The sequence below is a fragment of the Anabrus simplex genome, chromosome 2, assembly GCF_040414725.1.
Source record: "Anabrus simplex isolate iqAnaSimp1 chromosome 2, ASM4041472v1, whole genome shotgun sequence".
NCBI classification, from domain to species: Eukaryota; Metazoa; Arthropoda; class Insecta; order Orthoptera; family Tettigoniidae; genus Anabrus; species Anabrus simplex.
The window spans coordinates 739,097,827-739,123,298 of record NC_090266.1 but is presented as its reverse complement, the minus strand read 5'-3'; positions in this window follow the sequence as shown (position 1 = coordinate 739,123,298).

Below are 25,472 nucleotides of genomic sequence, written 5' to 3'. Positions count from 1 at the left end.
TTTCAAGCAATATTTTGCAAAAAAAGGGAAGTAAATTCACCACTTAAACTATCGCTACATCATTTGATGATCAGTTTGATTTAGTAGTAAGGGATATGGATACAATATATTCATATGTTTGAATGTAAACAACAATAAATAATAATAATAATAATAATAATAATAATAATAATAATAATAATAATAATAATAATAATAATAATAATAATAATAATAATAATAATAATTTTTGTGGAACTATTGCTAGCCTGGTGCAACCCTTATAAGGCAAACACTCCAACGAGGGACTTCTCAATCTTGTGCATTTTTCTCGCTTAAACCTTTTCTATTGCCCTCAGCTTCCCAGTTTAGTATAATCTTAGGGATTCCATCATCTGCCATCCTTTCTACATGTCCAAACTGTTTTAATTTTGTTTCTTCAAACACTCAAATATTCTTCTCTGTCCTCATGATTTCCCTGATATTCATGTATTTTACTTTATCAAAGACTTTCTAGCTGCTCTCCTCTAAAAATACAACTCTTTGGCTAATAATTTGTTTGCATATATCCATTTGTTGTCCATGTTTCCGATCCATGTAATAACATGCTCTACAACACAGAATTGTAGACGAGTTTCTTTGTTTTCCTTAAATAATAGTGAATTTAGTGAATTTAGTGCTCAAATTGTTCTCCTTCCCTCATTTACTCGCCCCTCAATTTCTGATGAACTTGTACTATCAGCCTCGATTATTGGTCCTAAATAATTGAATTTACTGACTGCTGCATTTCCATTCCATAACATTTGATTTTTGCTAGTGGCTTTACGTCGCACCGACACAAATAGGTCTTATAACAATGATGGGATAGGAGTTGGAAGGAAGCGGCCGTGGTCTTAATTAAGGTACAGTCTGGTGTGAAAATGGAAAACCACGGAAAACCATCTTCAGGGCTGCCGACAGTGGGATTCGAACCCACTATCTCCTGGATGCAAACTCATAGCCGCGCCTAACTGCACAGCCAACTCACCCGGTCCATTAACATTTTGTCAAAAATTATCTCCAAAGGGAGATATTGTATTTTACTGTATGTTATTTCATATTCAGCCCCCATACACTGTACTCCTCAATTCCCTCATCATATACGAAGCGTCATCAGTATCTTGGGTCACTACCACTTGGTTAGTTGCAAATAGAAAGTGATGCAGGAAATAGATTTGGCTCATTGAATTTCCCATGGGGCCATATTTTCTGGACCATTTCTGTAAGCAGGTATCTAAATAAGTAATTCTTTTTGTTTTTTACCAGGCAAGTTGGCCATGTGGTTAAGGGCACACAGCTTTGAGTTTGCATCTGGGAGATAGTGGGTTCGAAACCCACGGTTGGCAGCCCTGAAGATAGTTTTCCGTGGTTTCCCATTTTCACACCAGGCAAAATGCTGGGGCTGTACCTTAATTAAGTCCATGGCCGCTTCCTTCCCACTCCTATCCCATCATCGCCATAACACCTCATAATACCAATATAAATGATCCGTTATTGGACATTATAAATTTTCCAGCTAACTCATTCCTGGTTGCCAGCGTTTCGCCCTCGTGTGCTAGGTTGGGCTCGTCAGTTGGTACCTAGCACACCTACCAAGACGCTGGCTAGTGCATACCATGGAGGCCACTGCGTAGGCTACTTGGAGCCACCGGCAGTGCCTTACCAAAAATTTCAGGTTCCCTATGGGAATCAACATCTATATCATCTGATGGCCAAGAAGGCATCAATTTTTGGTAAGGAGACAAAGTCTCTCATAGTGCATTGGCACTGCCGGTGGCTCCAAGTAGCCTACGCAGTGGCCTCCATGGTATGCACTAGCCAGCGTCTTGGTAGGTGTGCTAGGTACCAACTGCTGAGCCCAACCTAGCACACGAGGGTGAAACGCTGGCAACCAGGGATGAGTTAGCTGGAAAATTTATAATCTCCAATAACAGACCATTTACATTGGTATTATAAATATACTCATTCGGGACAAATATTTCAGATTCCCTATGGGAATCAACATCTATATCATAACACCTCATGTCGGTGCGACGTAAAGCAAGTTGAAAAAAGAAAGAAGAAAAACATTTTTTTTAAATAGTAGCAATATGCAACAAACCTGTAGCAAACCTTTGGTTGTGAAGAATTCTCTGGTGAGGTAATTTCCAAATTTCATGTGGCATTTATTACTTGAGTATACTGTGTGGCATGCCAGTTCCTTGCTGTCTGGTTTTATGCAACCTGCCATATATACTACAGTTCTGAAAAACATCAGTCCCACATCCCAATCCAGGGTAATATAACGGGATGTTTAGTTATGGGTTAGAAGACAGAAGGAATCATGGGCACCACTATTAATTCATTGTGGGTACCCGAATGAGCCCGTAAAACGAGCACAGATATGTAAAACACATGTTACAACAGCAAGTGTACACATACCAGGAACAAGTACCGTATAGGATGGGAATTGCACGCTGCATGCTAAGCTTCATAAGCTCAATTTTCAGGGGTATGGTCGGAGTATGATAGTGGACAGGGCTCAAGTATATGGAGGTTTGAATTCCATGCAAGTGGACTATCTCTGTGGTTGATACAGATCTGCGTGCAATGTTGTAAGGACCATCTGGCATGTTGCAACATCTCCAGCGTAACAGATTGGCATGCCTCGATGATGTGTAGTGACATGTGTTTACGCTCTTGAGTTTGGACCGGCCCGGCCCTTCACTGCGAGAGCTTTTCAAGCTCAACTCACTGTGCTGCAGGGGCCGAAAGACCGAGACTGCCTGAAGTTCGGTCCGAGCCTCAAAGCTATCGGGCTGGCTCGTTAAATGCTAGCGCCCGCCTACAGCGAATCAGGATTGACGTGTTCGTGCAATGAGCTGTCCAAGGAATCCGTAACATTTTCCTCCAGCACCACATTTCAAAGCTTTCTATCCGTTCACGATCACGTTTGAGGATGGTCCACATCTCTGCGCCATACAAGAAAACTGGGAAGACTAGAGATTCAACGAGCTTCTTTTTTGTCTTAATGGTGATGATGTTATCTTTCCAGATCTTCTGCAGACGGATCATTGCTACCTTTGCTATTTCAATTCTTCACTTTATTTCATCTTTGGAACCACCAGAATTGGATAGTAAGGAGCCTAGGTATACATACTGATGTAAAACTTCACACCCTCCAATCTGTTTGATATGTGGACTGTTGTTGTTCTTACGATCAACAATCATGACTTTAGCTTTCTGTCGATTTAGGCGTAATCCAATTTCTAGGCTTGCTTCCTCTACTCTCTTGATCAGCTCTGTCAACTCCTCTTTAGATGATGCTATCAAGCTGGTGTCATCAGCAAATCTCAAGTTGTTGATCTTGCATCCCCTAATGGAAAACACTTTGTCCCAGCCATCTAATGCACTTCTCATTGCATATTCACCATAGATATTGAAAAGTAACGGTGAGAGGATACATCCCTGGCGAACTCCAGCCCTTGTACGAAACTGCTGAGAATGTTTGTTTTGAATCTTCACAGTGGCTGTATTTTCCTTATACAAGGACTTGAGGAGATCAATCAAATGGAGTGGCAAACCCATGTCATCCAGAATTTTCCAAAGATGGTTCCATTTGACAGTATCGAAGGCCTTTTGGTAGTCAATAAAGCACAGATATACTGGAACATTGAATTCTCTAGCCTTTTCTATGATTTGTCTTAGGCTTAAGATCTGTTCTCGAGTGCCCTTTCCTTTCATGAATCCAGTCTGGACTTCAGTAATTTGATACTCTAGGAATGCCCGGAGTCTCTTGTGCAGGATATGAAGCATAACTTTACTAGCATGTGAAATCAAAGCAATTAAGCGATAATTTCCACATTTTTTTCCTCGATACTTTCTTGTGGATTGGGACAGAGATTGACTGTACCCATTTCTTGGGCTATCTTCTAGAATTCCATATTGCTTGGCAGATTTTCAACAGCATTTCAATTCCAGCATCATCTGTAGCTTTCAAGACTTCTGCACTTATTCCATCAGGTCCACAGGCTTTTCCAGTTCTCAGCATTTTCAAAGCCATTTCTACTTCATCTCGGAGGATGTCAGGTTCAGGATCTGCCTGCTTGTCTATCTTCACTTGGTCTTGTGCATTACATTGTTCACTGTACAGATCCTGGCAGTACAATCTCCATGTTTCCAGAACATTCTCTATATCCACATTATCACCCTGTGAGTTCTGTATATTCCAGGAATATGGCTTGAATTCTCGAGTGATTATTCTAATTTTGTCAAAAAGATCCTTGTTGTGGTTTTGATTTGCATGGTCTTCAATCTTAAAACAAATGTTACTAAGGAAATTATTCTTATCTCTTCTACAAGAAGACTGAATCCTTCTATCAAGACCAGACATTTGCTCTCTTTTTTCTTTAGTGTTAATGCCAGATTTTTTAAGGCACCATCTTTCTTCTACATGCTGAAGGGTCAAGTCAGAGATCCACTGTTGCCTTCTAGTATTTGGTACTCGAGATTCATTCAAAGAGGACCCTATCCAGTTTTTAGTCACATTGCACAGCCCTTCTGCGGTTGTTACTGGATCCTGTAATATGGAGGCTCTTTGCGCCAATGATTCCTTGAATGACGACATAATTCTATAATTTCTCAAATAATATTGTCACCAGACTTCGGTACTTTAGGGAACAGGCATGTGAATGTTGTTCTAGTTTTGAGGACTAAATGATGGAAGTAATGCACGGTGAGTGACAGGAAATAATTCTTTTGATGATTGTCAGTCCACATATTGGTAGTAGCTGAACAACCATTATCTCTCATTGCCTCTACAACTTCCAGGATAACTGAGTGACATGTGTCGTTGACTAGTTCATGACATTGGCATGAAAAAGTTGTTCGATGAGGTGGTGTGTTGGAAACGTCAACTTTTCCTATTTCATTACCCACGTTAATTAGTTCTTGTGCCACCTTACGAAAACCACGTTCCAACATGATACTGAATGGCTGCAGATCTATTGCACACATTATTACACAGGCCTCAATAATCTTGTGTTTTACAATGCTAGTGAATATGGAAAATGTTGGTTGATGAGCTTCCATGATTCGTTGATCGGGTGCAATTGTGCCTGGCTGAAATACTAGTACTAGATTTCTTTAAAATACATCCTCCAAGTTTACACTTCACAAAGTTAGCCATTTACCCTTGCCATTAATTACTATATAAAATCGTTCCCACACTTTGGTTTTCACCCTACAATTACCCTCTACACCATAAACCCCTCCTATGGCTCAACAGCCCTGAAGGGCGACGTCCTAGCGACCGCTGCTCAACCCGAAGGTCTGCAGATTACGAGGTGTCGTATGGTCAGCACGACGAATCCTCTCGGCCATTATTCTTGGCTTTCTAGACAGGGGCCACCACCTCACCATCAGATAGCTCCTCAACTGTAATCACGTAGACTGAGTGGACCTTGAACCAGCCCTCAGGTACAGGTAAAAATCCCTGACCTGGCCGGGAATCAAACCCGGGGCCTCCAGGTAAGAGGCAGGCGCGCTACCCCTACACCGCAGATCCGGCTCCTCTACACCATACTGTTTGTTATTTAGTTTCTCCGTTACCTCATTTATAGTCTCCATCTCTAATGAATGACAAGGTACTTTAAAGACTGAACAGGTGTGTAATATTTCCCAATCTCAATTCTCTATCATATCAGACTTGGAGACCATTACACCATGGGCTTACTAAGCAGAGCTCGCTAACCCGCCAGCCAGGTAGAAGCAAGTTTTCGAAGGTAGCTGCTGCTTATACTCCAGTCACTCTAAAGACCGCCGCAGAAGTGCTCCAGTGTACACCAGAGCTCGAAACACCAGCTTGTGCACATCTCTAGTGATGAGCTGTCTAACATGACCAGGAATGGCCGGCTTCTGTGCATACACCAGTTATTTTACATGGCCCCACAGTAAAAATTGCAGGGACGTAAGATCGGGTGGTCTGGCAGGTCAGGGGACAGGTCCTCACCTTCCTATCCATTTATCAGGATATGTCATGTGGAGATAGTTCCGGACAACCACCGTCGCACCTGATGAAGCCCCGTCACGTTGACACTACATCCTGCTGCGGTCAAGGAGTGATACACGTTTCAACAATGGTGGGACTTCATCATGGAGAAACCGCAGATAGCGTGCTCCTATTAGATGACCCTCAAAGAAATGTGGACTAATGAGGTGATCATCCATGATGCCCCACCATACGTTCATGTTTCACTGTACCTGAAAGGCTGCCTGTCATACCCATTGAGGATTATCCACACTGCAGTAGTGCATAATGTGGCGATTCACAGCTCCACTGTTGCAGAACTGTGATTTGTCCATAAATGAGATGGTCACGAAAAAGGCAGGATCATTGTCCGCATGCTGTAGGGTCCATGGACAGAATGCCACCCGGACCTTAAAATCATGACCATGGAGCTCCTGGTGTATGTGCAAATGGTATGTGTGAAACCAATATGTATGCGATATCTGCATAACAGACTTCTGGCTGATGTTCATCTCCTGTGCGTCTGACTCGTTGGCTGAACGGTCAGCGTACTGGCCTTCGCTTCAGAGGGTCCCGGGTTCGATTTCCGACCGGGTCGGGGATTTTAACCTTAATTGGTTAATTCCAATGGCCCGAAGGCTGGGTGTATGTGTTGTCTTCATCATCATTTCATCCTCATCACGACACGCAGGTCGCCTACAGGCGTCAAATAGAAAGACCTGCACCTGGCGAGCCGAACCCATTTTGGGATATCCCGGCACTCAAAGCCATACGACATTTCATTTCATCTCCTGTGCAATGGCCCATGTGCTAGTGAGAGGTTTATGATGGATAGAATCCAACACAACCTCTTCATTATGAGCAGATGTCATGGGATGATCTCGGAACAGGCTGTGCCCTTCCCAGGAATGCAGTTCTATGCAGATGTCTTTCTCACACTCTCAAATGTTATGCCTATCAGTTGTCATATATCTGGATAGCACGTTTGATCCAGGTGTTGTGTTTGGAATGCATTCTCTCTAGGTGCTCCATAGATAAGAAACATATCAACATACTTGTTGCTGAAAACATCATGAGGGAGTGAATAAACTTCGAATGGTTTTGCGACCTGTCTTGAAGGAGGAGAGTTTGCAGAGCTACATACCTACCTGCCATCGCATGTTGTTATCATTCCAATGGGACACACTTTGCCCTACCTGTGTCCTAAGAAGCTTGGAACATGTGCAACATGCTAACTGGTTGGCTTTATCCTAGCTACAGACCATCACCACCCCATCCTCCATACCCTCCACACCATGTGCCACGATACCAATGGCCCTCTTCAGGGCTCCATAAATAAATCGATCTGTGGAAATATTAAGTATGCAACCTTATCACATCTCAGGCAATTGGCAGTTTAAAAAAAAAATTACTTGCATAATTCGAGCCTACTTATGCGAGACCTGTCCTCTATCATATCTCCGACAGCACCCCTGCCAAGTGAGCTATTGCGAGACTTAGCATGCAACGGCCAGTTCCCAGTCTATATAATACCTGTTCCTGGTCTGTATGACTGTGACTGTTGTAACATATGCGTTCTTCATATCTGTGCTTGTTTTATGGGTCCATTTGGTTAATTAATAGTGGTGCTCACAATTCCTGCTGTCTTCTAGCCCTTAACCACACATCTCTTTATATTACGCCGCATTAGGGAGAGGGGCAGATGTTTCCCAGAATAGTAGTAAACACGGCAGGTTGCATAAAAGTAGATCGTAAGGGGTGGGCGGGGCTACCCAGTAGAGATCGGCGGATATCAATTCTATCTTCACTCACACTGGGCGAGTTGGCCATGCAGTTAGGAGCGCGCAGCTGTGAGCTTGCATCCTGGAGATAGTGGGTTCGAGCCTCCACGTCGGTAGCCCTGAAGATGGTTTTCCGTGGTTTCCCATTTTCACACCAGGCAAATGCTGGGGCTGTACCTTACTTAAGGCCATGGCTGCTTCCTTCCCACTCCTAGGCCTTCCCTATCCCATTGTCGCCATAAGACTTATCTGTGTTGGTGCAACGACGTAAAACAAATTGTAAAAAAAAAAAATTTCTTCACTCACTGATCTTTCTCTTAATGCTTGCCACTGTAGCTTTCTGGAAACACTGTCAAAAGCTTTTTTAAAGATCAACAAACACAATTCCTATTTCTTTAGATTTATCTCTGCATTTTCCAAAAGGTGTCATAATGTACAATTGTGGCTGATACATGATCTCCCTGCTGAAAAAACACACTGCTCTTCTGTACTTCGATATTGGTCTCTGAATTTTCTTTTATGATACCGGAAAAGGTTTTCATGATAGGATTCATTACATAGTTTCCATAATAATGTTGGCACAATCTTCTGTCTCCTTTCTTGTAAAAGGAGCTAATATAACCTATCTTCACTTACTGAAGTATTTCTCCTCCTTGCAGTATCTTTTTGTACAATTTTTTCAATAAAGTCATTATTTTATCCCCTCCATACTTCAACATTTCTAGATTTATACCTGCTAGACCATTGCTTTTCCATTCTTTCCTACTGATACAAATTTTTTTACATCATCTTCAGATAAATCCCATATTATACTTTTAGGTTTAATTGACTCTCCTTCTTTATATTCGGTTTTTTCCTCATAATCATCTTCCTATTTCTGGATAGTACTATTTCTATACTAGTTTTCTTTTGTACATTTACCCTTATCCCTTTTAAAGTTGTCCATGCTACACAGGATTCTTTGAATCCTAACTGAGAGTTTATTTCTGTGCGTACTTTTCCCACTGGTATTTTTAGGTCATCTGACTTCCTAAAAGGCAATCCTTTTCTGTTCATTATATGTTTTCCTGTCTTCTTCTGTCTTAATGTTCAGCTGTTTATGATAAGCTTTGCGTTTATTCTCAGTTTCCTCTAAAACACCTTGATTTTATGTAATTACTCAATTTTTGTTTCACCAGAACAGTTTCCAGCACTTCATGTGCAATCTTCCTTTATGTAATCATACATGAAAAATGAAAATGAAAACCTACAACCTGTTTTCCAGTCACAGACCGGGTCAGGGATGTAATGAATGAAGCAGATATAGGCTGTTAGTACGATGGGGTTGCCACTCCCAAAGTGATTTATTAATGAATGATGGATGCTATGAAATGAGAATGGAGAGTGTTGCTGGAATGAAAGATGACAGGGAAAACTGGAGTACCCGGAGAAAAACCTGTCCCGCTTCCGTTTTGTCCAGCACAAATCTCACGTGGAGTGACCGGGATTTGAACCACGGTATCCAGCGGTGAGAGGCCGATGCGCTGCCATCTGAGCCACGGAGGTTCCATGTAATCATACATATCTTCTGTATTTACCTCAAAATTTAAGTATAATTAATTTTCCAACTAACTACTGTACTTCTAAGATTTTTGGAGATTTCAAAGTTGTCAGAATTTTGTCCCACATCAGTTCTTTTATGTGCTGGTAAATCTACCAACAAGAGGTTAGTCCGTCTGAGCACCTTCAAATACCACGTGACTGAGCTGGTACTGACACCGTCAACTTGAGCTCAGATGGCTAGCGGTGTACTTCTGAGTTATGCAGCCTGGTAGGCATGAACTAGTCTCAGCAGTGCAGGAGGGTTCCTTCTCATTGACTGATGACTGAAAGCTTGATGAAAAAGTGGAGATTAGAAAATTTCTAAAGTATGTATAGAAGTAGAAAAGTAAAAATTATTAAATTACCTCCATGCCACCCTATCCTGTGCTAACCTTTTAATTTCTACATAACTATTGCATCCTACATCTGCTCTAGTCTGCTGTCATATTCATACCTTGGTCCACACCCTACCGTTCTTACTGCCTACACTTCCTTCAAAAACCAACTGAACAAGTCCTGGGTGTCTTAGGATGTGTACTATCATTCTATCTCTTCTTCTCGTCAAATTTAGCCACACCAATCTCCTCTCACCAATTCGATTCAGTATCCTTTCATTCATGATTCGATCTATCCATCTCACCTTCAGCAATCTTCTGTAACACCATATTTCAAAAGCTTCTATTCTCTTTCTTTCTGAGCTGGTTATCGTCCATGTTTCACTACCATACAATGCCACGCTCCAGATGAAAGTCTTCAGAAACATCGTTCTAATTCCTACATCAATGTTTGATGCGAGCAAATTTCCTTCCTTAAGAAAGCTCTTCCTTACTTGTGCTAGTCTGCATTTTATGTCCTCCTTACTTCTGCCATCGTTAGTATTTTACTACCCAAGAACAATATTCGTCTACTTCCTTTAAGACTTCATTTCCTAATCTAATATTTCCTGCATTACCTGCTTTTGTTTGACTGCACTCCATTACTTTTATTTTGGACTTATTTTCATCCTGTACTCCTTACCCAACACTTCATCCATACCATTTAGCAACTTCTCGAGATCTTCTGCAGACTAATGGTTTTGTAAGAAAATATTTTCCACCTAATCGATACCTTTTTATTTTGCCTTTGGCAATTTATAATGTCATTAAAAATAACAGTACATGTTTCGATCGCTTAGCGATCATCATCAGCTGTATATACAAAAGCTTAGAAAGCTTTTTTTTAAATCTAAGCTGTATAGAAAAAAAGCTTAGAAAGCTTTTTTATCTAAGCTTCTGTATATAAAGCTGATGATGATCGCTAAGCAAGTGAAACATGTACTGTTATTTTTAATGATATTATAAATTGCCAAAGGCAAAATAAAAAGATATCAATTAGATGGAAAATATTTTCTTACGAAACCATTAGATTAAATCATCGATATGACTATGAAGGGGATAGTTTGTAATCTTCTGCAGTCTCAGTAAAATACCAATATCACTGGCAAACCTCAGGGTTTTGACTTCCTGTCCTTGGACTGTGATTTCCTTTCCAAATTCCATTTTGATTTCCTTTACTTCCTGTTCTATGTAACCATTGAAGAGGAGGGGGTCAGACTGCAGCCTTGCCTCGCTCCTTTTCTGATGGCTGCTTCTTTTTCAAAGCCCTCGATTCTTATCACTGCAGACTGATTTTTATACATATTATAGATAATTCTTCGTTCTCAGTATCTGATCCCAATCGAAAAAATAACTCCTAGAATAAAGCTGGATGTGATCAATCTAATGCAGTGTCTGTGATACATTTTTATGAAATTCTTGAAAGGATGGAAGAAGTACATATCGAATGGTTGTATGAGACCTGTGAACTTTCCAGGGATCTATTCTATTTGCAAATACAGTACATATCAGCAGGAATACACTGTTGGATTAGTAGCTTATCTTTGTATGAACTCATGAATCAATGCTCAGTAAAATATCTTTACCTGTGATACTGGAAAAGAATACTTTCTTTAGGAAATCCTTCATACAGTCTTTGTTCATATTTGAACTTGTACACGTAAAAGGTACAGTAAAGAAATGAGGAAATTTTCCACCTGCTTCCTGCACCAAGATATACATTGGCGATCGTGGAGTGCTACTCGTGTAAATCAGGGTCATGATCATGTACGGGTGAGTGGTGACTGTACTCGAACCACTAGCAGCAAAGACCTGTTTGCTACCTGTCAGTCTTAACATCTTGCCACTAAGGGCCTCTTTATCAAAGCGATTTTGATCACATTTCAATACCTGTGAAGGAGAAATGTTGTCTCTTATAACCATGTCCCTGATTCTGCAAATGAAGTCATCTGATATTATTGTAAATCAGTTGTTTGGATAATGCAGTCTTATCTCACAAGAGAATTCCATTCTCTGTTTAAATATTTGCACCCACCGGCAGGATGCCGTGAGACTGATGGCAGGTGCACCTTCACACCTTCGTCTGAGCGCTAAGTGTAAATTATTGTTCTATAATGAATTATGCTGTTTGCTGCAACCATCTTGCAGAAGTCTTTGAATGTCCATTTGTTGTTGGTTGTCATGTGCTCCTGATAGGTATTGACAGTGTGTTCTGTATGTACTTGCAGTTTTTTTCTCATATCGATATAGGGCTCTGATGTAAAAAGTTTCAAACAAATTTATTTAAAAGCCACCATTTCAATAGTCTGCAGTCTTTAAATTTAAGATGCAATTGTTACATATATATTAAATGGGACATGTTTCGCTTAAACTTAGTAAGCATCTTCAGCCATTTAATCCAAAGTTAAGTCAGGGCCGTGATTCCTCATTGAGATCTAATACTTAATAAATCTGTTTGAAACCTTTTACATTCCGAACTCCAATATGGTTATCATAATGAGATTCATAACATGTAATAGGGCTCTGATGTCGGAAAGATTCATAAATTGATTTTTCATGATTTCCCGTGATTGTAGTTTGCCCTATTTTGTGTTTCCAATACTCATATGCCCTCAGATGAAAATCCTCATAATGCTTCTGCTTTGATTTTTTCGGTGATGATGGTGCGTATTCTGACTGTAAGTTAGTTCCTTCACCAGAACTGTCCTCTTCAACAGGTGCACCTCCAAACATACTGGACTCATACATTTCGTGGATATAGCAGTCCTCGATGTCCAGTGTCCTCTCCTCATCCACTACCTTGTCAGAAATTAACATATCTCAGACCGTCTCATCTCACATGCATCTCTATTTGAATCCTTATTGTATTCTCCGGGAAAGTCCTTTGCCAGGAGAAGGAGAACTGCTTTTGGATCGATTTTTAGCATCCGTAAACTAGAAAGAAGAAATTGAATAATAACGCTCCACTTTCCTCGCATTTATCTCCTAGTCATCTTTAACTCTAGTGGAAAGACTGCACCAGTGCCTTCTCTATCCCTCCCTTGCTTGGCCTGTAAAATTTCCTCAGTATCCATTTTTGACAAAGTCATGCATGTCCCTTGTGAGAATTTAAGGAGGAGAGTACACAGAGTAAAACAGGTTTAGGAACTAGATTTTTCTGTACACAGTTATCTTTGCTTTCTGTTCTACACTGAATAAGTCCCATGCAATACTTTTCATTTCTTGCTTTATTTCTAGCCATTATGGACATTGTAAGTGTATGCTAGAGAAACTTTAAAAAATGTGAGTGACAGGTGTTTCTTCAGGTGTGTGAATTTAGATTAAATGGAGCCATTTGTTGTGGCCTGTAAGTGTCTGGAGTTTTAACCAGGCAGGATGCGCCCTCTCTGTCGAGATGCAAGGACGAGCCATGGGTGAAGATTACCCACATGCAAAAATCCTCCTTTATTCTAAATTTTAATTAATGGAAACCATGTAAATGATAATACATTTATGTAGTAAATCAATTTGAATAATTTTGGAGTAATTATCACAATGTGCAACTTGTGATAATAAGAATGGATATTGAGATATTTACCTTCTCCAAATGCTTACACATGCACTGATATCACTCAGTTGTTTATATTCATTTATGTTAGACACATATTTTCAAATGATGAACACCCGTTGAGTATAGAGGGAAGAGCAAAGGGTAAGAACTGTACAGGATGTTCAAAGATCAGACTAGATTACACTCCATTCCTGGTCCATTACTTCCTGTTGTTCATTCACTTGTTCCACACATTCTCCACACACTGGTTTCACATGTTCCCAGCAAACTACTTTTTCACACATTACACAACACAACATTCTTCCCATGTTCCCACTTGACACTTTCAGAGCACTGTACTTTTCCTTTCCTCAGATTTTCCAGCCACTGAACAATACTTAAAAGGTTTGCTGGTGGAGTCAGAATTTTACTTCTCGATGCCATATGTTCCTCTGTAAGATTCAAGGACAGCATTTTCAAGCAATTTTGACAGAACATAGGTTCAAAGTTTAGTTGAGATTGATTGTTTTATAGACAAACATTTGAAATAGGTGAGAATTGTCACTTACTAATTCCTACAGAAAAATAAACATATTAGGAACGTGCCTGGTCACTTTCTTCAACACTGTAAATTTCTCAGTCATCACTAGCTACGATGTCACTGTCTTCCTTGGGAGCAACAGGTTTACAATTTCGTTCTGCATCACAGAAGTGATACATCTTCAGTTCCTGAAATTCACTAAAGTTTCATGTAAACTTGCCAAAAATACGCACACATACTATAAAGTACACTTGTCTAACGATAATTCCTTCACTGTTCGTCTGTTAAAACAAAGTACAGTAGTTAACATAAACAAGAACGGCATTCTGAAACACACGAGTGTGTGAACGGGTGAATTTAACCCAGTCGAGTTTCTCTCACACTATGAGCGGAAATAACAAATTTGCGCAGCTGATTCACAGTCATGATATCTGGAAATGTTCACTCGAAAGGTACTGAGAGAGGCGGCCTGAAGAGCACATTAGAAATAACTGAAATACACATTTCAATTTCGGCTGGGTAATTTTGACCTATATACGCGTCCTTATGGGTTACGTAGGAAACAATAGAAAAGGACCTCTAACATGGTAGAGAAACCTCTTAAACTGTTCTCATCTCCTGACAAGCTTTCTATTCCAAATCTCACACATGGGTTAAAATCCACCACAGCAGAGAGAGGAAATTGAATCCAGGCCTGTTGGGGCAGAAAGCTACCAGCCAGTCTTATTGTTGTTATATGGGCTTACAAAGAAATTTCATGAGGCTAGCTATATCATTAAGGTGGGAAAAATTCTGTTCAATGCATTGGACCAAAGTAGAAGTTGCCATAAATAAAAATTGAACTTTGTATTCACTGAATGATATACTTAAATAATTTTACACAAATAAACTTGCTTCATGATTGTCTTATAATGACAATTCAATTTTTTTTTTTTTTGCTAGTGGTTTAACGTTGCACTAACACTTGGAAGGTTTTCAATGAAACAAAGATGGGAGTGGGCTAGGATTAAGCAGTGGCTGTGGCCTTAATTTTTTTTTTTTTGCTAGGGGCTTTACATCGCATTGACACAGATAGGTCTTATGGCGACAATGGGATAGGAAAGGCCTAGGAGTTGGAAGGAAGCGGCCGTGGCCTTAATTAAGGTACAGCCCCAGCATTTGCCTGGTGTGAAAATGGGAAACCACGGAAAACCATTTTCGGGGCTGCCGATAGTGGGATTCGAACCTACTATCTCCCGGATGCAAGCTCACAGCCGCGCGCCTCTATACGCACATGGCCAACTCGCCTGGTGTGGCCTTAATTAACACCTTAACCGTGTATTTATTTTTCAACTGTTGAGTAATTTATTTTGGTAATATTTCCATCCTCAAGTATGAACATTTCCACTAGGGCAAGTTAACACGAATCAGAAAAGAATGTCTCTCACTCACGCCTCATGCTATCAGTTCTGCTAGTTCATCAAAGAAGAATGTTATCAGTTCTGCTAGTTCATGAGAAAAGAATGTTTGGAAATTCTTTTCTTCTTTGTTCTAAAAACACACACACACACACACACACACACACACACACACACACACACACACACACACACACACACACACACACACACACACACACACACACACACACACACACACACACACACACACACACACACACACACACACACACACACACACACACACACACACACACACACACACACACACACACACACACACACACACACACACACACACACACACACACACACACACACACACACACACACACACACACACACACACACACACACACACACACACACACACACACACACACACACACACACACACACACACACACACACACACACACACACACACACACACACACACACACACACACACACACACACACACACACACACAAAAAAAATTGAAATTATTAATAATAATAATAATAATAATAATAATAATAATTCATTCTGCATTGGTCTTTGTTTAGCGCTACATACAGATGCTAAAAGATATCTGTAGGTTCAGAGTTATCCTTAACATGTACATCAAAACAGCATCGGTGGTAAATAAGAACCTTTTGCGCTATTCCAAACTCTGCCCACTCTGAATGTCTGTAATTTCACCATCACCTGTGCCATCTGCTGTATAATTGCCACCACTTGGATCAATAAAATAACTGTCAATAACAGCATCACTGTCTTCTGAATCTATTAACCTAAACACAATATAGTTTTCGGCTAAATCGTTCAATTTGCTTTCGTCCCCAGAAAAACTGTATGTCGCAATGCTGATAGTACTGCATTTTAGGTGAAAGAGCAGTGTGCTGTAGGGATGACAGATGGAGATCCTGAAGGCATTTTTTCCGCCTGTACTCGAATTCTGTGATGAGCAAGACGTACAATCAACACTCAATAGATGGCAGAAAGGTTCAGCTACGCTTATAAGTGGCTCAAGCAACTTACAGTCTGAATTTGAAATGGCTTGACGCTTGAAAGCAGTTCTTGCAACTAGTGGACAGTATGCCACGACACGTATAAGTAGTTTATGCGGCTAAGCGGTTAAGTTACAGTCCCAGCTTTTGCCTGGTGTGAAAATAGGAAACAACAGGAAACCATCTTCAGGGCTGCTGATGGTGGGGTTTTAACCCACCATCTCCCGAAAGCAAGCTCAAAACTAAGTGACCTGAACTGGGCAGCCAACTTGCTAGGAAAATGGCAATTCATTTACTGTGGAGTCACTATGATTCCATAATATAGATGTCAACTTTGAAGTACATTTTTTGTACCTTTCCCTGGTGGTTTCAAGTTTACCATACCTCTTCTATGGCTCCATGGCACTCAGTAAGTTGATGCTTTAGTTTTTCTAATTTAGTAAAGCATACAAAAGGCTAGAAACTTGATACAAATAAGTGGTTCATTTACACATTTTACAATAGTTTCAATCAAATGTAAAAGCAATATTTTGATCACAGCTGCAGGACTTCCACTTTTATGTACGAAGGCCATCTGGAAAGTGGTACCTGTTTGCTCAATAATGACACAGGAGTAAATATTAACAAATATACACATTTTTATTAGAAAGAGCATACTTTACACTACTTCTCCACATAATCTCCAAGCAAATTTAGGCATTTGTCATAACGTGGGACGAGTTTTTGTATTCCAGCATCATAGTCCTACGCCACCAGCGTACTGAGATACGTAGTCACAGCTCGTTTAAGTTCTTCATCGCTGTCAAATTTTTTTCCCGTCAGAAAGTCTTTAAGCTTCGTAAAGAGATGGAAATCTGAAGGGGCCAAGTCCGGGCTATACGGGGATGGTCGAAGGTTTTCCACTTGAATTGCTGCAAAAGTTGTTGTGTTATCACAGCTGCATGAGGCCTGGCATTGTCATGAAGGAGAATGACGCCTGTAGACAATAGACCTCGCCGTCGATTTTGTATTGCCCACCGTAATTTCTTTAATGTTTCACAATACGCATTAGCATTAATTGTGTCTCCACGGGCCATAAAATCAATGAGCAGTACACCTCAGCGATCCCAGCAAACGGTTGCCATGAGTTTCCTGGTGGACAGAACTGTCTTGAATTTTTTTGGTTTGGTTGGTGAATGAGCATGATGCCACTCCATTGACTGTCGTTTACTCTCAGGTGATGCATAACAAACCCATGTTTCCTCCCCAGTAACGATGCGAGTCAGGAAAGAGTCTCCTTCATCGGAATAACGTCCCAGAAACATCAGTGCTGCAGCCATACGCTTGGTTTTGTGCTCCTCTGTAAGCATGCGAGGGACCCACCTTGCACAGATTTTTGAATAATGCAGATGGTCTTTGACAATTTCATCAACAATTGTTCGAGACACATTAGGAAAATGTTCACAGAGTTCATCAATTGTGACGCGCCGATCGTTCCTCACGCATTCGTCCACTGCGCTCAGCAGTTGGTCTGTAATGACAGATGGTCTCCCTGAACGCTCCTCGTCGTGTGTATTCCCCCTCCCCAGGTTGAAGCCGCGACACCAGCGTCGAACAGAGGACTCGTCCATCACATTGTCTCCATACACCTCTGTTAATTGGCGATGAATATCACAAAGTCGAACGTTTCGTGCATTAAGAAATTTAATCACAGCCCTCACCTCACAACTGGCGGGGTTCTCAATTTGTTTAAACATTTTAAACGATCACAGACACAACACAGGCAATGCTAGCGTCACGCAACCTCGCACAAGCAGGCAGACCTGACCTTGCCCAGCGGCTACCCGAGTCATCAGCGCTTCATGCGGCGCTAACAGGTACTGCTTTCCGGATGGCCCTTGTCGATTTAAAACTACAAGGCTGTAACTTCTTTTACTTAAAAAGAAATCACTGATTTTATTAAATGGGTGTAGTTATTTATTAGTCATATAGTAATCCTGTCAGCTTCATAGCTAAAAAATCATTCATTTCCATTTAAGATTAGAGGAATTAAATTTGCCCAGGGCCCTTTCCGTAAGAGGGCCTGATGATCAAATTGTTCCGTACCTTAAAAGAGACCACGATCACCACTACCATGGAGTTCTTAGTTAAATGCTGCTTAGTTGTGATTTGGAGAACCGTAATTGAACTAAGCAGTGAAGTGGCATTCTACGGCTGGAAACTTAATGAGTAATGAAATAATAATAATAATAATAATAATAATAATAATAATAATAATAATAATAATAATAATAATGCCTTCAAGTATAGACCAATCACCTGTCTGCCAACACTGTTCAATATATTTACATCCATACTGGCCACTAAAGTCTACAATCACTGCCTTAATGCTGGAATTAAGATGTAAAAGTTCCTGTTTGTACAGAAATCCAAGCTCGATAGAATACACTAGCAATTACCTGCAGCTTTGCTCGCATGGATTTCGTAATTTGACCAAAGTAATCATTCCTCGGCATTGTACTAAGACATTATCTGAATGTTCCTTAAGTATAAAAACTCACCAAAAAACTGAGTTTCATTTACCCCAGAAATCCTTTGTAAACCACGTTTGTGGTATTACCTTTTGGAGCTAAGACGACCATGTGACACAGAACTATACATGTGAGAAACAATCTTCTCTCAAGTCAAAAAAATAAATACATGTTCTTTATTTTTAAAGGAGATTCCAAATACCTATTTCCACATCTGTATCATCTTGAGATTTAAGATATACGTATCCTCATAAAAATAATTCAACTATTTTTCACTTCCTTTCACCCCCACTAAGTGCCTTCTCCAAAAACAAAAAAGTATATGTTCCTGTATTTTTAAAGAACTTTCCAAATAGCAAGTTTCCTGCCTCTAACATAAGTTTTTGACATATAATGTAAATATACCGGTACTCATTTTAAAAATTTGCCCGTTTTTCCAATACTTTTCAGCCCCTTAAGTGGATTTTCTAAAAACAAAACATACGTGTTTCATTATTTTTAAAGGAGACTCCAAATACCAGTTTTCAAGTTTGTATGTATGTCTGCAACACCTTCAGTTTTTGAAATAAATGTATACTCATAAGAATAATTCAACTTCTTTTTCACTTCTTTCCACCCCCTTCCTGCCTTAAGTGGACTTTCTGAAAACTAAAGATATGTGTTTCTTTATTTTGAAAGGAAATTCAGTATACCAACTTTCACGTCTGTAACAACTTCAGTTTTTAAGTTGAAGTATCCTCATAAATATATTTCAGCTCCTTATTTACTTATTTTCAACCCCACACCCCTTACATTGATTTTCCAAAAACAAACAAATGCGTGTATCTTTATTTTTAAAGGAGACTCCAAATACCAATTTTCACATTTGTAACAACTTTAGATTTTTTTGGATATGTATATATTCTCATACAGGTAATTTTTCAATTCTTTCATCCCCCTCCCCCCAATTAAGTGGATTTTCCAAAAAAAGAATACGTGTTTCCTTATTTTTAAAGGAGGTTCCAAATACCAATTATCATGTCTGAAACATGTTATGTTTTTGATATATACTGTAGACTTGCTAACTTTAAAAATTCAACCCTTTTTTCAGTTTCCCTTAAGTGGATTTTCTGAAAAAAATATTTATATTCCTTTACTTTTACAGGAAATTCCAAATAACAATTTTCAAATCTGTAATATGTTACATGCCTGAGATAATTTGCAGATATAGTCTTTTAAAAAATTCACGTTTGTCACTCCTGTTCACAAAACGCAGTTACATGACGGGAACTAGGGATCTGACGTCACACACAAAATAGGAAAAAAAAACCCAACCTGACGTAGATTCAAGCCCTAGCTCCAGGGTGCATGTGGGTTTGATTAGCCAACAGTCTACTCAGTGAGCTGCGACGGCGGGTATGGTAGAGCAGGATGATGCACGTTTCTCTATTACATTCCAATGTGCTGCTGGAGGTGACAGTGTTGCCAGCTTCTCGTTTTCGACTTGTTTTCCAACAGCACCAGATCCGATTTGGCCATAGAAACTTTTGTCTTGCAATGGGATGAGGAATCGCATGCCGACCTCCAAGTGCGGCATTTTTTTGTTCACCCTGTATATAAAGTAATATGTCCTGACTGACTGATTGATTCATCACTGCCAAGCCAAAACTACTGGACAGAAAGAAATGAAATTTCGCCAATACATTTACATTACAGTGTAGGTGCTCAATAAGAGACAATTCTTGGATATTCCATCACCAAGGAGGTGAAAAGGGTAGTGAATTGATTAAATGAGTATATCTATATCTCAAAAACTTGACAGTTTAGAGATGTAGAAATTGGTACTTGGAATCTCCTTTAAAAATAAAGAAATAGGTGTTTTTTAGTTTCCTGAAAATCCTCATAAGGGGGGCGAAAAGAGGTGACAAAAGGGTTCAGTTCCTGTTGGGTATTAACCCTCATTTTACCCTTAAGGGCTGAATTTATCTGTAAACTTGTTTTATTTAATATCTAGTACATAAAGAATCAAGCATTGAGTGCCTTTTCAACTTTGTGTGGTTAATGGTTTCATCCCCTTAGGGGTCGCATTTTTTGCAACCCTTTCTTAGTGGGTGCCAATTTCCTTTTATATAGATATATACCAATTTTCACGTCTGTAACGTCTTCAATTTTAGAGATATAAGTATCCTCTTAAAAAGAATTCAATTAATTCCTTTCTCTGAAACCGTTTGACATGTGATGTTGAAATTTAACATGAAGGCTCCTCCTGTATGTCTTGGATTTTCAATAAAACATAGTCTTAAAATAATGCACTCCTAAGGGTTTTTGACTAGGGGTGGGTGCTGACAACATAAATATTCCTTTCCTTCCAACCATTTACCTTATGGGCTTCAAATTTCACACGATGGTTGTCCTATATGTAATAGATTTTTAAAGAAAAAGTGGTCTTAAAACAATGCACCCCTAAGGGGTTTTGACTGGAGGGTGGGGATGAGACCTGATTACAAAAATATCAATTTGTCTGAAATCGCTTGACATATGAGATTGGAATTTCACATGGTGGCTACTCCTCAATATCTTAGATTTTAAATAAAAATTTGCCTTAAAACAATGCACCCCTAAGGGGTCTTGACTGGGGGGCGATGTCCAATGACAAACACTTATTTCTCTGAAACCGTTTAACATACGAGGTTGAAATTTCACATGATTGTTGCTCCTATATATCTTTGATTTTAAATGAGAAGTGGTCTTGAAACAATATATCCCTAAGGAGTTTTGAGTGGAGTTTAGCACCTGATGACAAAAAAAGTAATTTCTCTCAAACCCCCGTGACATACGAGGTTGAAAATTCACATGATGATTGCTCCTATGTGTATTACATTTTGACTAAAAATAGTTCCTAAACCAACACACACTTAAGGGGTTTTGACTGGGGGGGAGTTCTGATGACATAATATCCATTTCTATGAAGGTGTTTGACATACGAGGTTAAAATTTCACATGATGATTACTCCTATATGTTTTAGATTTTAAACAAGAAAAGGTCTTAAAACCTCCAAGAGGTTTTGGCTGCGGGGAAGGGGGTGACGACTTATGATGTAGTTATTCATCCCTCCAAACCGTTTTGACGTATGAATTTGACATTTTACAGGATTTTTGTATGTTGTAGGTGTCAAATATGGCATAATTCAAAATATTTCACGTATAAGAATTGGGAGTCTGTAGAAGTTGTTGAAGTAGTAAAACTAAGTCTCCACAACAGCCAAGGTACTCGACCAAATTTCTGACTCCTTTCCTTTATTGCCAAAGAAAGTTATTTGTAAAACTTAGTAGTTTAACTGAAATAATCTTGAACTCATACACAACCGGAGGAATATTTTTTTGAGACTGTATACCATTAATGGCACCTACAAATTCTTACACATGTTGAATGTATAATATTTAAAGATTTAAATCTCTCAAATTACTAATCACTTTCCACAAACTTAAGACACATAATAGAACTAAATAATAAAGGAGGTTTCATATCGATTTTTATCAGATATCAGTGCTGAACTCTATACACACACTAAATTCTATGCCTTAGATTTAAATAAGAAGAGGTCTTCAAACAATACACCCCTAAGGGGTTTTGAATTGGGGATGAGGAAAGATGACAAAAATTTACTTCTACGAAACCGTTTGAATTACGAAGTTAAAATTTCAAATCATGTTAAATAACAGAAAGTTTGAGACAAATTTCAATTTAAAAGGGGATTAAGATCCGAAAACAGATATGTTCATTTCTTCCTCCAAAACTGTTTACCTACGAAGATAAAATTCCAAATAGCAGTATATACACTTAAGAAAATGGAAATTGCAACACCATGAAGGTATTGGTCGTTTGTGTTGATTTTCAAGATATGGAACGATGCCATGCAGGTGTGTAAACGATCAAAGTTTCAGACCCATTGGATTGTTGCTACAGTCTCCCCACGTGATTGGTCGCGGAGGAATCAATTCCAGTATACGGACTCTGGTGTAGCGTAGTTGACTTGCAGTCTGCGCAGTGAAGTGTTCCCCCCGCCAAACATTCCTCGACGACAGAGAAGAGCACGCTATCAACAACTGTCGCCGTTTGAGAGGGCTCGGATAATTGGGCTGTGTGAGGCTGGATTATCGCTAAGGACTGACGCTGCACGTGTTGGCTGACAGTTATCTGCAGTACAACGTGTATGGCAGCAGTGGTCAAATGAAGGTACCCACACTCGTAGACCTGGCACAGGCCCAGCGTGACAGACAACTGTGAGAGAGGATCGCCGCATCATTCGGATGGCCCGGATGGAACCCCATGCAACAGAAGCGCAAATTCAAGCAGCTGTGGCAACCCACGTTACACAACAAACAGTTGGTAATCGCCTGTGTGCAGCTGGCTTATGAGCCCTTGTCCCTGCAGAAGGTGTTCCATTGACCCCACAACAGCGACGTGTAAGGCTGGCCTGGTGTCGAGAAAGATCGATGAATGGCATAGGGTCGTCTTTAGTGATGAATCGCGCTTCTGTCTTGCCCGCAGTGATCGCCGGAATCGTGTGCGCCGACATACCGGGGAGAGGGACCACCCAGATCTTATTGTTGAGAGGCACACAGGGCCAACACCAAGCATTATGGTCTGGGGAGCTATTGGCTTTAATGTGAAATCACAATTAGTGCTTGTTAAGGGCACTATGACTGCTCGACAGTACGTTGATAGGGTACTCAATCCAGTGGTTGTCCCTATGATGGCGAACATTGCTAATGGGATGTTTCAGCAGGACAATGCCCGGGTTCACACTGCACGCATCTCCAGAGAAGCTCTCCATGACATCACCTTAGAATGGCCCACCAGATCCCCGGACCTCAGTCCTATTGAGCATGTGTGGGACATGATGGGTCGACAACTGGCCAACCGTCCTCAGCCACCCACAACTCTGGAACAACTGACATATGCAGTGCAGCAAGCATGGGCCACAATTCCTCAGGAAGCGATCCAGAGCCTTATTGACTCCATGCCTCGACGAATTCATCAATGTATTGCAACTCGTGGCGGCACATCCTGTATTGTTGTACAAACTTGCAGTCAGAGGAACCTGAAAGTGTAATCATCGAATCACAACCAAACACTCGTCCTGCATGTTCAATTGCAGCAATGTAGCACCACTCCTTCTGGGTGTTGCAATTTCCATTATCTTCAGTGTATTTTAAATCCTAGGTGCGAATTAGGAAATATTTTGAAACATCCCACCCTTAAAGTGTTAAATGGAGTTAAATTTCATAGGCTGATCGCTTTTACATCTTAGATGTTCAATAATATAGGGCTTAAAAACATTTCAATTCTTCTGTACAGGGTTCAAATGTCTGTTAGATAAGAAAATTAATAATGCCCCCCATGGCACTACAGCCCTTGAAGGGATTTGGCCTACCAAGCGACCGCTGCTCAACCAAAGGCCTGCAGATTGCGAGGTGTTGTGTAGTCAGCATGACGGATCCTCTCAGCCGTTATTCTCGGTTTTCAAGACTGAAATTAATAATCATTCCCCCAAAACCATTTGACGTACAAACTGAGGGTGTATTTTACAGGTTCAGTTGACAGTAGACACTCCAGAAAGTAAAATTTTGAACAATAACCTTTTTTCTTCTCTCTATGTGAGGAATCCATTCCTAAATTTTTTCCGTCGAGTTTTGGTACACCCTATATATAAGAAAACAAAGGTCCAATTTGCCTACTCTAATTATCTATGTTCTACTTTCTAGAAATATAGCCACCTATTCAGTCACTCTTTTGTCTAGTCCAATTGCACTCATTTTTGCCAGGAGTTTCCCATGATCTACCCTATCAGGTGCCTTAGATAGGTCAATCATGATACAGTCCATATGACTTCCTGAATCCAAGATATCTGCTATAACTTGCTGGAATCCTGCAAGTCGAGCTTTAGTGGAATAACCTTTCCTAAACCCGAACTTCCTTCTATCGAACCAATTATTAATTTTGCAAACATATCTAATATAATCAGAAAGAATGCTATCCCAAAGCTTACATCCAATGCATGTTGAACTGACTGGCCTGTAATATGCAGCTTTATGTTTATCACCCTTTCCTTTTTTACACAGGGGCTACTATAGTAACTCTCCACTCATTTGGTATAGCTCCTTCATGCAAAGTATTTCATATATGGCACTGTATCCCAACCCATTGTCTTTAGTATATCTTCAGAAATCTTTCCAATTCTAGCTGTTTTTCTAGCTTTCAACTTTTGTATCTTATTGTAATTGTCGTTATCACAGGTAAAATTTAATATTTCTTTAGTATTAGTCCTCCTTTCTCTGGACATTATCCTTGTAACCAACAATCTTTACATACTGCTAATTGAATACTTCTGCTTTTTGAAGATCCTCGCATACACACTTACCTTGTTCATTAATGATTCCTGGAATATCCTCGTTGGAACCTGTTTCTGCCTTGAAGTACCTGTACATACCTTTCCATTTTTCACCAAAATTTTTATGACTGCCAATTATGCTTGCCATCACGTTATCCTTAGCTGACTTCTTTGCTAGATTCAATTTCCTAGTATGTTCCTTCAATTTCTCCTTACTTCCGCGACCATTTCTAACTATTTCTTTCCAATCTGCACCTCCTTCTTAGTCTCTTTACTTCTTTATTATAACATAGAGGGTTTTTACCATATAGTAGGTCTTTATTTTT